Source organism: Odocoileus virginianus, chromosome 26, assembly GCF_023699985.2.
Source record: "Odocoileus virginianus isolate 20LAN1187 ecotype Illinois chromosome 26, Ovbor_1.2, whole genome shotgun sequence".
NCBI classification, from domain to species: domain Eukaryota; kingdom Metazoa; phylum Chordata; class Mammalia; order Artiodactyla; family Cervidae; genus Odocoileus; species Odocoileus virginianus.
The window spans coordinates 15,348,488-15,364,759 of NC_069699.1; the positions used below are offsets into that span (position 1 = coordinate 15,348,488).

At 45.4% G+C, this 16,272-nt stretch overlaps 1 protein-coding gene across 6 annotated transcripts in view; it reads left to right on the forward strand.

Moving 5' to 3' along the window:
- Window positions 1-16,272, forward strand: part of SRGAP3 (SLIT-ROBO Rho GTPase activating protein 3) — a 250,339-nt gene that overhangs the window by 146,684 nt on the left and 87,383 nt on the right. The gene's annotated exons all lie outside the window — the stretch shown is intronic.

A 16,272-nucleotide genomic window follows, 5' to 3' on the forward strand; every position in this document is an offset into this window, starting at 1 on the left:
CTTCTGCAGTGCAGTGTGTTATGCCTGGAGGCAGCGGCTCCCATTCCACAGCCATTCTCGGCTTCTTCTGGGCAAATGGACTTGTGCACGCAGGTGGCTATTGCTTTAAGTGTGAGAGGTGGATCCACCAGGGTGCAACTGTATGAAGTCTTAGTGTTCCCACGGTGATCAGGACTCTTATGGTTGCAAACAACAGAAACCCAGCTCCACTAACTTGAGGGAGGAAAGGGAGCTTATCTGCTCTTCCGAGCCAAGGCTGGCTTCAGGCATGGGCTTCAAGGGCACGAAGGATGTTGTCAGAACTTAGTCTCTCTGCAACTCTGCTCCAGTGTTTTCTGTTTTCCAGTTCTTCTGTTTGTTTGTTTTGTTTTAAGAAGGGTGGGAGAAAGGCTGACGTATAGTCAGTCTCTCTCTGTGATGACAGCAGGGCCCCCACAGCCCCAGGCTTACATCCCACCTGCTTCAAGTCCAGCAGAAAGTGAGAGACCCAGAATTGGGTCTCCCAGGTTCCGACTGACTCAGTGTGGGTTACGTGAGTGCTCCTGAAGCTGGACCTGTTCTGGCGAGATGCAGTGCAGACCCGTCAGGCCTGGGAAACACATTCCTGAAATTCCTGAAATCGGGTGTACACTCAATTCCCCCAGATGCAGAGGACAGAGAGTGGCTGAGGGTGGTTCCCCAGGAAAAACTTTTCCTTACAAGAGGGATGAAAAATAAAGCAATGGATGTTTAGGTCTTCTCTTCCAGTCCTTTTATTATCTCCTCCCTGAGCTGTTCTCTCTCTGCCAGATCTCCCCCTACTCAGCCCCTGCAAAGGGGGCATTCATTATCTTGTATTCCATTCAGGGACAACTGAGATCAATAGAAAATTCTTCCCAATGTTGAGATAAAATCTTCCAGAGTTTTCACTCACAGGTCCTGTGGGCCACCTACATCAACTCACATGGAAACCTATCTATGTTGAAGACAGAAATCATGACCACATACCCAGGTCCATCCTGCCTCTGGGTGAACACACCAGGTTCCTTCAGTTGACCCCTTGTGACTTGGCTTTGCATTTTCTCTCTTCCTGGGTTAGACTTCAGGGCTTTTCTGACCCTCAGAAATTAAGACTCAGAACCACTCAGAACTCTACAGGAAGCTCTGAGCAGCTAGGAGGAGAGCAGGGCTGTCTAGACACTTTATTTCTAATAATGAAACCTATGAAGGCACTTGCTTTTTTCATGATCGTCTCATCACATGGTTGACTCACTCTGAACTCTCAGCTCAAATCTCCTGGGGATTTTGTACCAAATGTTTTTTAATCTATCCTATGAATTCTGCACTTGTGTTTCTTTATATTTGCCCTTTTAAAACTTCATTTTATTAGATTTTGGCCATATGGGATCAGTGTCCTTATTTAAGTGATTTTTCAAACAGCAAAAACGATCACTTTTGCAGGAGTTTCCCTCTTTCCTTCTCTGTGGGAAAAGGCTGTTTTATAACTTCTCCATGCTTTCCTCCTCCGTGTTACCTTCTTCTTCATGTCAGTTCTTTGGCCCCATCTAATTCCTTTCCACTTCCATAGTGGAGAAGATAGAAAGTGAAACAGAGAATTGAGAATGAGTTCAGCAGTGGAGGTGATGCTTGAATTGGGTGTTGAAGGATGAATAGGAGTCTCCCAAGTGGGGAAAGGAGGTTAGGAGTTCAGTGTTAGGACAAGGGCAGGAGCACAGTGGACAGAATGTCAACGATGGGGGTCCAAGGCAGCTTGGAACAGAGGCTGCAAAATGGTGGTCCCCAGCTGAACGTGGTTCTCAAGTGTAATCTGCTTGGCCCTCACTTTGTTAAGAAAACTTCAACCAATATTTTAAAATTGTGGAATTTCACATAAAAACCAGAATTTTGTATTTCTCTTGAAAAACCAGCTCTGACAGTCCCAGATCCACATGTGGCTATCCAGAGCCGAGAAGCTGCTGGCCCTTGAGGCAGGGCGCACTCACTCCACTGTCCCAGAGTCCCCACTCTGTCTGGCGCACAGCATCAACCCCTTTATTTTAATAGCTCCTTGGTCCTTTGTGCAGTTGAATTTCTGACCTCATACTAAAACAGGGTCTACCAGTGATTCTTCAAGTCTAGCATCAGAACCAGCTGGAGGGCTTGTTAAATGCGGATTGCTGAGCCCTAAGCCCACAGCTTCTGATGCACCAGGTAGGCGTGAGGCCTGAGAACCTGCATTTCTAATGAGTTCCCAGGCGCTGCTTTTTCTGCTGACCTGGGGATCACACATGGGGAATGATTGACCTAGTTCCACCTCTTGGTTTTCCAGTAAGAGCAGAGTTTGGCCCCTGATACAGGTTTCCTACTCCGGGTCCAGCCCTGACCCCACCACCCTCTGTGGTGCACCAGTGGGGAGGGTCCGTCTGCGTCCTTCTTGCTCTCTCTGTCCGCCTCAACCATTTCTAAGGTTGAGCATTGGAGCCCATTTCATTTCCAGCCTCAGCTTCCTTAACAATAGCCATCCATTATCCTCTGCTGCGATGCCTGCAGAATTTAATTACTTGTCCCAGCCCTGGAGTGAGTTTGATTGTTGGAAGCTGTGGTGTTCTGAAGCAAGCCCTAATGAGGAAAGACTCTTAGCAGAGAAGAGAGGGCATTTGGGGGCCCTGTGTTTGAAAGCAGCCATTCACGGTGTGGCAATAAGGGCTTGGTCTAGAGTGAGCTTTCTTGTTCCCGCCTTGAAGATGTCCGTCGCATTTCATAAATAAATCAGGGCTTTTGTATTTAATAATTGCCTTGCTTTGTAACCAAGATCAAAAGCACCAATGGCCTTGGATTCAAAGCCAAGTTTATTTATTTAATTTTTATTTTTTTATCTTTGGGTTGCAGGAGAGAGTGAGGGCTTGCATGCTGGAGGGTCCAGCTCTGAGGCCTGCATGGACCAAGAGCAAAGTGGGCAGACTGCCAGGGGCTCGGAGCCTTCAGCTGTCTCCACTGTCTCCCGGGGAGATGAGTTGTGAGCACCGCCCTGCTAGTGCAGCCTGCTGACCTGGTCACTGTCAGGAGTTCCCAGCTCACTCAGAAAACATGCATTAGTGCTCTCATTACAATAGATACTCAATCATCATAGATAGCAAACAACCCGTGCTTCCTGTGTGCTGGGCTCTGGGCTAAACATTCACTTCTTAAAGTGTTAGAGGAAGATGCTGCCATTGCTCCCATTTTACAGATGAGGAAACTGATGCCAGTAAAGGTGAAGAAGGGATTCGAATCCAGCTTTGTCTGATCCCAGAGCCCACGCTCAATGCAAAAGGCAGGCATTAAAGGAGACAGAAGGATGAGTCGGATATAGTGCCTTCCCTCAAGGAGTGAACAGTGGAAGTGAAGACAGACGTGTATGAGTGATATCAGTATTCAGAAGAAGGAGGACTTTTAATCTGAGCTGGGGGCAGTTTGGGGAAGGTTTTGTGTAGGGGATGCAGCATTTGTAGTGAATCTCAAAGCGAGGTTTAGGATTTATGCCAGCTTGGGTTCCTGGGAAGCTGACTCTGAGACAGGGATTACACTGCAGGGATATGTTAGCCAGTATTCTTGGAGTCCACCCCCTCGCAGAAGGAAGGGAGAGAGGCAGGATTCAGGGAATGTACAGTCACAACAAAGGCCTCAAATGACTCCTTGGGGAGCTCTGAGGCTGGGGTGGCCCTTCCGGTTTGTCCCGGTTTGTGGGGAGGAAGCTGGGCCCTTCTACCTTCATGTTGCTCCTGGGAGACGTGGCCTTGGGTAGAGGCCTGTTTGTGAGGCCGATCCAAACAGGGCTGACAGTGGGCTGTCTGCAGACAGCACTGCCCACAGCTGAGGGAATGCGTTCCCCCATCCTGAAGGCATCCTGACGGGCGCCTCACTGTGTCCCCAGCAGACCTGCGGAGATTTGGGAAAAGTCAGAGGATTCCAGACCGAAGCAAAGGTCCGTTGGCAGAAAAGTCTGGTCCCCTACCGTGAGCAGGTCGGCCAGCCTTGCAGTGTGGCGCAATGGTTAGGGGTGCAGACAGACTGCAGGGTCCCTGTTCTGTCGCTTGCCAGCTGCTCGAACTCAACCTAATCCCTAAATCCTCACAGTTTCAACATTTTCAAAATGGAGCTAATTAAAAACTTCCTTCTTAGGGTCATTGTAAGGATTAAAAAGTGATGATATCAAATGTCTACCTGGAAAAAAAATGTCTACCTGGTATGCAGTAAGTAGTCATTAAATATTAACTACTATTAGGATGATTATTGGGAAATAATAATCCTTTGAGAAAAAACGCAGTGAGAATTAAGTTCAGAGATGGGATAAAGAAACATGAAGGGCACATAGATTAAATAAAGGGTCAGAAATAAAATATGCTCAGGAAATCATTCACTGATTACTTCTAAATTATTGTCTTTTTTTTTTTTAACTTAAATAACCTCTTATTTCCTTTTCTTGCCTTTTAGACCTCGATAGGTACAATAGAGGAAAATGGGAGAGAAATGGCCTTCTTAACTTTTATTTTAATTTTTTAATTTATTTTTTAATATAGTGTTGTGTTAATTACTGCTATACAGAAAAGTAAGTCAGTTATACATACATATATATATAATCTTCTTTTTTAAAAATTTATGTTTAACTGAAGGATAATTGCTTTGCAATATTGTCTTGGTTTGTGCCATACACTAACTATATATATATATATTATATATATATGCATTCTTTTTCATATTCTTTTCCATTATGGTTTATCACAGGATATTGAATACATTTCTTTTTAAATATTTATTTGCTTATTTGGCTGTATCGGGTCTTAGTGGGAAGATCCCCTGGAGAAGGAAATGTCAACCCACTCCAGTATTCAAATAGCCTGGAGAATCCCGTGGACTGAAGCGACCTAGCGCTCATCGGGTCTTAGTTGCGGCATGCAGGATCTTTGTTGCAGCAAGCATCTTTGTTGCATCTTTTGTTGTGGCACACAGACTCTCTAGTTGTGGCATGAGGGCTTAGTTGCTTTGCAGCACATGAGATCTTAGATCCCCAACCAGGGATCAAGCCTGAGTCTCATGCATTGCAAGACGGATTCTTAACCACTGGACCACCCTCAAAGTCCCTTCAGTACATTCTTGACTTTTAAAAAGCATGCTTCTAACTTTTTACCACTTAATTCTTAGCAAATTAGGACTAAGTGGAAACTTCCTTAGCCTGATAAAGAATATTTACCAAAAACCACCAGTAAATATTGTACTTCCTGTTAAAGAATTCAGCAAGATGGCTGATTACAAGATCAATAAACAAAAATTAATAATGCTCCTGTATGCCTGTCATAGCCAACTAGAAAATGTAATTTAAAAATGCATATATTAGAACACAAGAATGATTAAAAATTAATGCCATTAGTGCTATAAATTATCTGCATCATAGAAATTTTGATGTGATATTTTCATTGTCATTCAGGCATAAATATTTCATAATTTCCATTTTGCAATTTCTTCTTTGCCCCGTGAATTTTTCAGAATTATTCATATTTTAGTTCCAACGATTTTTCTCAAAGGTTTTCTTTGAAACGTTCTGCTTGCTTTAAATTTTTAACTTGATTGCCCCATAAAAAGAAAATAAGGCCCGTAGGTTATATTTTTTTGGTATTTGTTGGCGCATTTGCCTTATCAGATATCAAGACTTTCTCTTATGTGAGATTACAACGGGTGGTGCTAGAGCAGGGCTAGGTAAGCTAACAGGAGGGTCAGACCAGTGCTCAGAAACAAAGCCCCCACACGTGGGAGCACAGCATGGCAGTAGTGCGTTACAGACTGGGGGGAGGGATGGCCTGTTTAGAAAATGGGGCTGATTCCACTGGTTTCTTGTCCATTTCTTGTTATTGTTTAGGAACTGGTTTAAACACACACACACACACATACACACAAACACTTTTTTTTCCATATGGAAAAAAATTAGACCTCCACCTTTGTTCACAAAAATATATTCTAGATGGGTTAAAGTGCTAAAGGTAAAACATAAAACTAAAAATTTTTGGAAGAAGATGTAGTAGAAGGTTCTATTTAAAACTTAGAGGTAGGAAAAAGTTGCTTAAACATAAAACACACAAAAGAAGCATACACCATAAAGGAAAATAAAGATAGCTTTCATTATATAAATTTTATTTAAGTGTTCTATACAATAACAACTGCAACAAATAAATACAGAGAAGATACAGGAAAGTAAAAGATATTTGGCATGCATAGAATTAATAAAAGGTTAATAACCAGAATATAAAAATCAGCTCCTACCAAAAAAAAAAAAAAAATCAGAAAAGGGCAAACAGCCCAGTAAGAACATGGGTTAAAGATATAAATGAGTGAGTCACAGAAAAGGAAATTTAAATAGTTAAAAGTATAAGAAAAGATGCTCATACTTGCTGGTAATCAGGAGAAGGTAAAATAAAACAAAACGAAACACGGTTTGACTCCTCTTAGGTTGGTCAAGCAATCCAAGGGCTGGCAAGAATGTGAAGCAGCAGAGCCACTTGTGTCCTCCTAATAAGCGTGTAAGGTGGACTCGCCCCTTTGGAGAAGAGTGGAAGTGTCCAGTGATAGAGAAGGAAGAGGTACATAGCCCGTATCCCAGCAGTTCCACTTCTAAGTAGGACCTAAGATAGGTTCTTGAATAGGCGGTGATGTGGTCAGAGCCAAGTTTAAGGATGACTGATTTGGTGTATTTGATGGCTTTGAAAAGAGAGCTGCTGGACTCAGTTGGTACTCATATACACTAATGCACAAGTTAGTGGTGGAAGGTAACAGGGGCTTGGATCAGGGAGGTTGACATGGATGGGTGGATGGGTGAATGGATGGATGAGTGGATGGGTGGGAATATGGTGGATTGATGGGTGGATACATGGGTACAGACATTTTTGAAATGCTAATGCAATCCTCTATTACATCCTCTACACAAACAATGCAAATAAAGTAGAAGATCAGATTAAAAAATGACAAGGAGGTTGGAGAGATGTCTCAGGTCAGTGATTCAGCAGGAATAAATGATCAGTAATGTTTTAAATCCGACAGATAATCCTGACAACATCCATATCCGCCTTGAAGAGAAAGTAGAGGGGGAAAAAACAGCTCAAGGCTGAGGGGTTTCCGGTTTTTGTAGCTATGGGTTTTTCAGAAAGAGAGGTTTGTCACACTCCTTAAGACACTAGAGACTCTCAACCATCCCCTGAGCCTTTTGATGCTTATCTGAGAGAGATTCATGTCCCTTCACCCTTGCAAAAAAAAAAAAGAAAGTCTGAGACATAGTCAGGAAAGACTATTCCTGAGTATGTTCTGTTTTCACAGAGACTCAGCCCAGTGGTCCATGCCCTGTCCTCCTGCCTTGGCCGGGAAGCCAGTGGTTGGGGCCAGGCCTTGGTCATGGAAAACAGGAGATTCTACTAAACGGTGCTGTCCATACTGACAGTGACTTAAAGGAGAGCCTCTTAAATAGCAGCATGCTTTTTACAGTAAGGCAGAGGAATATGTGTGTTTTATAATTATTTTGGAATATTTGGGGAAAAAATTCTAAAGGCATGTAGAATCATAGTTCTCTCAACAGCAGAGTGGAAGCAACAGAGTGGAATGGTTGAGAGAGAATCACGTTCACTACCTCTGTGATCTTGAGCAAATTCCTCACCCTCCCTGAGGCTCTGTGTCCTAATCTTTAAAGTGGGGTTATAATAGGGGTTATATCCCACACATTTCTGATATTAGGCTTCTGTGAGCTATTGTCTGTAACGCAGTTATCTTTGGGCCTGGTACATGCTAAGAGATCAAAGAAACAATAGCTACTATTGTTGTTATTATCTTTAATGATAAGTATTATAGTTCTGGTACTAATAGTACTCAGCATTGTTACTAACGATGATAACTTATTATTAATAATATTTAGTATTATTAGGAACGATTCAGAAATTCCTGTCTTGACCACATCAGGTCACTTGGTCATGCCATTCCAAGGTATCCTTGGGCTTCTCCAGACCTGTTATTTTAGGCATTTCTGAAAATGAAGGCTTTCGCACAAACAGGGTCCCAGAGAGATGGTGGGAGTAATTAGGGGGTTAGACAGACATAACGTCAGACTTATTGCCTTGACCCGTCGCGGGGCTCCTGGGGAAGTACCAGTGGGGCCCACCTCTGTCCAGGGCATTTGATGAATGGGTGCAGGGCCTTCCTGTTTCCTTGAAGCCCGACCTCCCAGCCCGATGTTCCAGCTCCTTGTGAAAACAAGTCGGTGACAACATTTGGAGTTGCAGCCACAGGAGTCAGAAATCAGTCTGGAAAAGGGAGGAAAGAAGAGAGCTGTTGAGGAGCAGGGAAAAGAAGAAGGTGGGGGGATGGGGAAAGATAACAGAGGTCCAGGTGGAAGGTGGGCAGAGTGTAGGCTGAGGAGGATGTTGGGAGGCAAGGGGTGGGGACGTGCCAGAGCGCTGGCTGCTGAGTTACCAGCAAGCCAGGACACTGCTCGGAGAAATCAGCCAGTCAGCTGTCCAAGCGGCCGTGTTCAGGGATGAGCCAACCTTCCAGGACAGACTTGGAAACTCTCCATCCCTCCGAGACACACCCTTAAAGCCTTTGCTTTAGAAATAAAAACACAGTCTCTCTGGGAGATGGCCAGTGCTCACATATATCATTTATTTAAATAGGGAACATCTGTGGGTCTCCAGTTTTGTTATTTGATGAGAAAACAAGCTGGAGTGTGGAAAAGCAGTGGATTAGAATGAAAAGAGACAGAGTTTTTGGTTTTTATTTTGTTTTGTTTGTGTATTGGTTTCCCATTGTTTGTTTGGAACCCCAGAACTAGGGAAGCCGTGGAATGTTCCCCAAGGGGGAGAACCGGACATGAGAACATCAAGCAAAGACAAAAGGGAGACAGATGTTGCTGACTCAGCTCCTGATGAGATGGCTGGAGTTGAGGACGGCTCCACCTTAGTCCCTGCCTTGCAGTTTCCTAAAGCATTTTTTTGAACGGTGTCCTCTGAAGAAGTGAGAGGGAGTCCTGGGATTAAAACTCAGCATTTTAATGTTTTCTAAATGTTCAGAGTGACCAGCTCCACATTTGAGTTAGCTTGAGAGAGACAGAGACGTACCCTTGAAGAGGACTTTTCAAATAGAATTCATGAATCTTAGGATCTGTAGTAACAGTTTTGAAGGTTTCCTCTTAAAAGTGAGATTAGCTCTGTGTTGAAAACCAAATTCAGTCATCCATGGCAGGACTTTTTTGGTGAGAACATTGATTTCACTCCAGAACCATTGTGTCAAAAAATGTTCGTTAGCTGGTGCCATCTTGATGTGAATGTAGGTGGTTTTGTTTTGGTTTGTTTTTTTTTGCAAAAAAAGTGAGAGTGAAAGGTGGCCTCCTTTTCGTGTCGGTGTACTTCTGCCTCTGTGTTCTGCTTAGCTCATGCACAGGTGTTATGGAAATCCTTTTCTATGCCAGTCTTTGTTATCGGCACTCTGGGAAGCCAGAGTCCCAGCCTCTAAGGGGCTTACACTCTCTCTACTTGGTTGGAAAATGGTTCTTTTGCAGAAACTGTTTGAAAACTGGTGTTTGGTAGAGGGTTTTCAGAAAACTGTCTCTCCCCATGGTCATTTTAGTGTCTTTATGCTAAAATAAGCACGGAATGCATCAGTATTCTTTCACATGAGCCAAGGTGGAAATTCACGAGATTCTATAAGCTGGAAAAGTCCACAAGTAGATCTTATCTAAGCATCACGAGATCAGGACACAAATACTGTTGTCAAGACCCCAACTATCCTTGTGGTGGGCAGCCCAAGACCCCTGATGTCCTAGCTTAGCAACCCCAGAGGAGAGAGGATCTGAGAATATGGTTCTTAGAAAACTTCAGGGAAGATTTTCAACAGCTCAGCCTGAAATATGTTTCCATCTTTGACCCAGTCACCAGACACAAGGCGCCAGAGCACCTGGTCAGCCCGGGTCCCATGTGGATGGACCATCTGGCATGACAAGGCAAGCGGCAGTCAGTCCCACCCATCTCTCATCTTTTGTTATCAGAGCAAGGAGGAAGAAGAAGCCAGAGATGATCAGCATGGCTGACTTAGCCCTAACAGGGCAGGTGGGCCAAGGAGTACCAAGCCAAGGAGAACTTGAGCTGCCTTGAGGGCAAGGACCAGGGATGCAGATTTTTGCACAGGTGGTAAGAATGTGCACATGATGGGCAGGTGGAGTCCAGAGGGCGTGCCTTCCTTGGCAGCCTGGACTCATCTCTGTGACAGCACTGCTGTGGTTTCTCTTCACCTGTGTGCCCGCATCTTGTCTAGGTGCTGGGGAAACAGGCCACAGAAAGTCCTTACGAGTGCCAGCTTTGGGGTTAGACCAATCAAAACCTGAGTCTGGCTCTGCCCCTTCCTAGCTGTATAGCCTGGGGCAAGTTGCTTAACTCATTTGAGCCGCCAGCCCTCATCTGCCACGTAGGTATAATAGTACCTGCCTTAAAGGTTTCCATTAGATAACGTATGGAGGTGACTTTGGACGGTGTTTACCGATGTAATGTACTCCAGAAATGCTGGCTGTGGCTGATGGAATGGGAGCCAGGTCTCACTCAGCTTTCAGTCTTTGTGCCTCGTAGAGGCTGGTGTCTAGTAGGCCATTCAACAAATGCTTGCGTAAATCAAACTGAAGCCAGGTGAGGACCTGGCCACAGAGCTCCAGGAAACAGTAGTGCAAGCAGGAAGATGGGTTCAGGGGTGTGGGATTCTACAAAGGCAGTGGTGTCGGGGGCCACAGGGGAGTCAGGAGGTTCATTCTCAGGAAGCAGACTCTTCGGCAGCTCTCAGAGTTGGGGCCACAAGAAGGGCGCTTGTGTAGAGATCCTCTCACAGGTTCAGCTTCGGCAGCTCTGGGATGGCTGTCTGGATGAGCACCAGGAGGATACAGACAGCCACTCCAGGGAGACCCCACTGGTTTCTGGGTCATCAACTCAAATGGACAAATGTGGCCAGCCGGAGAGCGCGACCCCTCCAGAGGGGCCCCCGTTCTCCAATTTGGGGAGCTCAGCCTCTCTGGGTCTTTTAGTTTTGCAAGAGAAGCTGAAAATCTGGACATGTAAGGAGAATTTTTTATTTTTAAATGCTGGGAAGAGTCAGATTTTTTTGAACACTCTGAATGGCCAAATAAAACACATCTGTAGGCCAGAGAGGCTGCCACTTGGAGCCCTTGGGCAGCGGGTTCCACCCAGGGTGATTTTGTCCCCCAGGGATCGTTTGACAATGTCCGGAGATAATTTCTGTTGCTGCATCTTGGGATTGGGGTAGAGGGTGCTTATGGCATCTAGAGATTAGAGGCCAGGAAAGCTGCTAAGCATCTTATAATTAAGCCCAGGACAGCTCCCCAACCCCCTTCAGAGTTATCTGGTCCTAAGGGAAGTTTAACTGACCTTAGCCATGGGCAAAAAAAGAGGCAGGCCGGGGCCACCTGCCACCTGATTTTACAGATGTTGGGGTCAAAGAGACAGAGCTCTGTCCTTCCAACCCCAAGGAACCAGGGCTGCTGTGGTTGAACCCGCCTTGGCACAATATAATCATATTTTACAGTCTGCACACTTCCTGTGCATGAAGGAAGCAACCCACCACCCCAGCCTCTATAGGCATGAAAGTCATGCAAAAAATGTGGACAGAGAGTGTGAATACACTGCCCCTGGGGTCCCCAAGGGCTGGGTGTGATGTTTGCTGGGGATGATCAGGGTTTTGGCCTCCTGTTCATGATGGAATGTTTGGTTTGGGTTCCTCATTCAGTAGTTTCTGGAACAGTAGTTGAGACTATTTCCTTTCCCAACAAAACCCAACTATAAAAAATAAAATGCCTTTAGTCCTTCACAGTTCAGTAACTGTTGGCTGAGCACTCACTGTGGCCAGTCCCACCCATGCTGGTGCTGATGGGGAGAGAGCAGAGACTCAGGCAGTTTCCCTGTGGAAACTTACTGCCTCCATCCAGCCCATCCTCCATCTACCCAGAGCTTCATCTTCTTGAAAGAGCACAGACTGCTCATCAGACCCTCCTGCTCTCAAACCTTCAGAGGCTCCCAGATCCACTTTGTCAGCCTCTGTGATCTGGCCCAGCCTCCATGTCAAGCATGTCTTCTGTTCTTCTGTTGTTATGCTTCTGTCTTTGCAAACCATGCTTTCCCCTGTTCCTGGGGAGCGTGCCTTTGCTCAGGCTGTAGCCCTTGCCTAGAATGCCATTTCTGGACGCCCATGCAAGGTGAGGTGGTCCCTCCAGGCTCTTTATCCCCTCATCCCATATCACCTCTTTCACTCTTTTGCAGCCTTTTCCACATCATGCCATTTTGGTTCTTGATCCTTGATTCCACCAAACTGGGAAGAGTTGATAAAAAATTCAGTTTGAATTCCCTTTCCTGGGCAACATTGCCCCTCGCATCCAGTGGGTATTGATTCAGTCTGTAATGTGGTTTCCCGAGCTCTTCACCTGTGTCTGGTATGATACCAGTGCTGCCATATGCATCATCTCTTTCCAGCCTCACAAGGACTTCATGACACCCATGGCATCGTTCCATGTTTATGCATAAGGAGACTGAGGCTTAGAGGAATTGTCACTACATTCATTCATAGGTTCATTCAGCAAGCATATTTAATGAGCCCTCACTGGGTGACAGGCTCTGTGGCATCGCGGGAAGAGTGGGAAAGTGAGACACTGCAAGCTGGGTACCGGGAAACTGACTCTGAGGCCTAAATTTAACAGCAGAATGATTAGGGAGATACTTGGGATCCACCCCTAGGGAGGGTGGTGGAGGGAGCAGAGTGAAGTCAAGCTGTGATGCAGGCAGTCTTACGCAAGGTCTTAGCTGGCCCTACAAAGAGTTCTAAAGATAGAACGACCCTTTAAAGCTGTCCAGGTTGAGACAGGAGAGACTGGTTTCTATGCCCCATATCTTTGGATGAGGCATCAGTCTTTGGAGGGCTTGTCACCATGCCCTCTGATGCCACCACTAAAGCATGCTCTCAGCTGGGGGCTGTCTGCTGCCAGCGGTCCCAGTGACAAGGGGATCTGAGCATCTACCATCAGAGAGGAAGTCTCTTTGACCCCATGGGGTTTGCCTGCAAATGGGGAATACAAGTGACAAATGCATAAACAAGTAGACAAGCAAGATCATTATACTTCCCATTATAAGCGCAAAAAAGGGCAGTAACAGGCACTCCTTTTACAGGCGAGGAAGCAGAGGTGCTGAGAGGTTAAATGGTTTCTAACGTCCTGTCTCCAACCCCCGTCACTCTGGCTCTGAATTTGAGCCCTCTCCACCTAGTAACTAGGCTTCCCAGGTGGCGTTAATGGTAAAGGACCTGTCTGCCAGTGCAGGAGATGCAAGTTTGATCCCTGGGTCGGGAAGATCCCTTGGAGTAGGTCATGGCAACCCAATCCAGTGTTCTTGTCTGGGAAATCCCATGAACAGAGGAGCCTGGCGGGCTGTGATCCATGGGGTTGCAAAGAGTCAGACACGACTGAAGCGACTTAGCATACAAGTACACCACCCTGTGCTAGTCACATAGAGCCTTTAAAGTCAAGCTAAAGAGCTGCATCTTGATCCTGTAGGCATTGAGGCAACTTTGGAGGAACACAGTAAGATACTTTTCTAGGAAATGACACTGGGATGGCCATGAGGAATCGGGGACTAGAGTCAGGACTTTGTTGAGGGGCAGCTTTAGGAATCTGGGCCCTGAAGTGATGCCATTGTCTGCTCTGGGACTGGTGATGGAAAATGTAGGTTGCTTTGGGCTGCATGTGACAAAAAATCCAGCTTTTAAATAACTTAACTAGTAAAGCCACAAAAGTAGAAGTTCTGCCAGAGATAGCCTGTGGGTTCAGTTTAACTAGTTTCTTGGGAGGTCATTAGCATTTAGGTTTTCATTCAGCCACCCGAAGCTGCTTCCTCTCCTGGTCCTTCCTCTCCCCAAAAGGTCTGCTGATAGCCACTGAGGCTCCAGGCATTTTTGCTACCACTCAGGAGAAGAGCTGAAACCTTCCCCTCAACCTTTTCAGTCCTCTTCCATGCAATTGTCACATACTCACCCCTGGACTAACAACACATACAGAATGCACCATCTTGAGTCGGGATGGGGTTGGCTATGTCCTTAAAAGAACTTGGTTGGAGAGATGAACACAGGGCCAAATTCATGGCTCTGTTAGGAAGCAGGAAAGGCAAGAATGAATGCTGGGGAGGGAGCTGGCATTGTCTGCTGCAGAGAACAAAGTACCAGGCAGTTTGATGGTAGGATGCAGTGACAAGTTGGATTGAGGATGGAGGAGTTTTTTAAAAGTGTCAAAGATAGCTCCAAATTTCCAGTCGCCGTGTCTAGGAAGATATTATCCCATTGACTGAACCTGAGGAGATGGAGGAAATGTCACACATTTTCTTTTGGATAATTTGAATTTGATGTGATGAGGGGATCATGCAAATGATACTGTTTTGCAACAGCAGACAGAGCCCAAGAGAGGGCCGTGGAGGTGATGACATGGCTGCCAATCACCAAGAAGTGGGAGCTGAAGTCAGCAGTGCGTGGGAAGCTGGCTGGGGCAGAGCTGAGAAGGCCAGACTCTTCCCAATAGAGCTGCTTCTAGAAATTTATCTGGCAAGGGTCCCTGCCCATGTGCACAGTGACAGAGTACAGAGATGTTCACTGCATCCTTGTTTGGAATATTAAGAGACTCAAAACAACCTGCTGGTTAATTAGTTATGACATATCTGGTGTATGGAACCCCAAGCAGCTATTATTAATAGAAAAGGAGAATGCAAGAGCTACATGGCCTGTCCAGGAAAAAAAAATCTGTCAGATAGATTGTTTGGTGGAAAAAAAGCAAGATGCAAAGGCTTGTGTGGATTACTTTCATTTATATTAAAAAAAAGAACATGCTATCCAGCTCTGTGTGTGTATATTCATATTCTGTTTCTAGAAGACATCAGAAGAAAACTTTAATAGTAGGTGCTTCTGAGTGGGGTTCTGGGAACTCAGGAGACCTACTTTTCACTTCTTACTTTGCTTGCTGTTAAGAGTTTCTTTAACCGTGTGCACTTGTTACCTAGCAAAAAAGTTATATCATAAAAATAAATACATAAGAAACAAAGTCTTGAGTGTCTGAGACGTTGGCTAGACCAAGAGGAGGTCACTGAGGGGTGTCAGAGGGTCTGAAGCAAACGTCAGGGGGAGGGGCTGCAGGAGAAACTGAGGCAGCTGTTGAGACTCAGGGAAAGTGGAAGGAGATGGGAACAGCTTGTTGGGTACCTCTGTAGATGCCCATGATGTGACAGAAGTTTCCCTGGGAGCTCTGCACAGAAATTTCTGCTGAGATAGTCCTGAGCTTCTGCACTGGGTCCACTTGCTTTAGTCAGCAGAGCTGCAGGGAGCTCTAAACAGATCTCTGGAATTGCCCCAGAGCTCTTGTTGTCTGTTAGGAAATCTGACACCTGTAAGGGTCTGACACCTGAAGAATCACCTTCAGAGAGGTGATTCTTGGCCCTGCCAGGCCTAGAAGTTGAGAGGAATGAGATGGGTCTGAAGCAGAGCCCAGGAAGGATGTCTGGTGCTAAACCTTCTTAGCGACCCCAGAGTCCAGGGCTCTGATCTGTGCAGGAACTAGAGGAAGGCTGACCGTGCTGGGGGCTGAGGGAGCCGAGAGAAAGGACAGGAGGGCTCTGATGTCAAGGGGCAGAGCTACCTTTGTCAGTATGGAAGTCTCACATGATGGCCTGGGCAAACAGGGAGAGCGTTTTCTCTCCCCTCAAATCATAACGACAATGCAGTCATCCAGCAATATGGGGAGTTTGGTTCCAGGACCATCAACACCGCCGCGCCCCGCCCTCCCCCTACCAGGTGGATACCAAAACCCAAAGATGCTCTAGATCTTTGTATAGAATGGCATAGTATCTGCATATAAAGATGTACATTCTCTAAATCATATATTTTAAATCATCTCTAGATTACTTACAATACCTAGTACAATGTAAATACCATGTTAATAGTTATAAATTCTATGTGAATAGAATTATGTGTAAATAGCTGGCAGTACAAGGCAAATCGAAGCTTTGCTTTTTGGAACTCTCTAGGTTTTTTTTCCCCAAGTATTTTTAATTCACAGTTGGTTGAATCTTTGGATACAGAACACTTGGCTGGCTGTAATAATAATAATAATAATAATAATAATAATAATAATACACAAAATAACAGAATCCTGGACTCTTCAGGCTGAAGAGGACCTGGTAATTATTTGCTCATTGTTCTTTG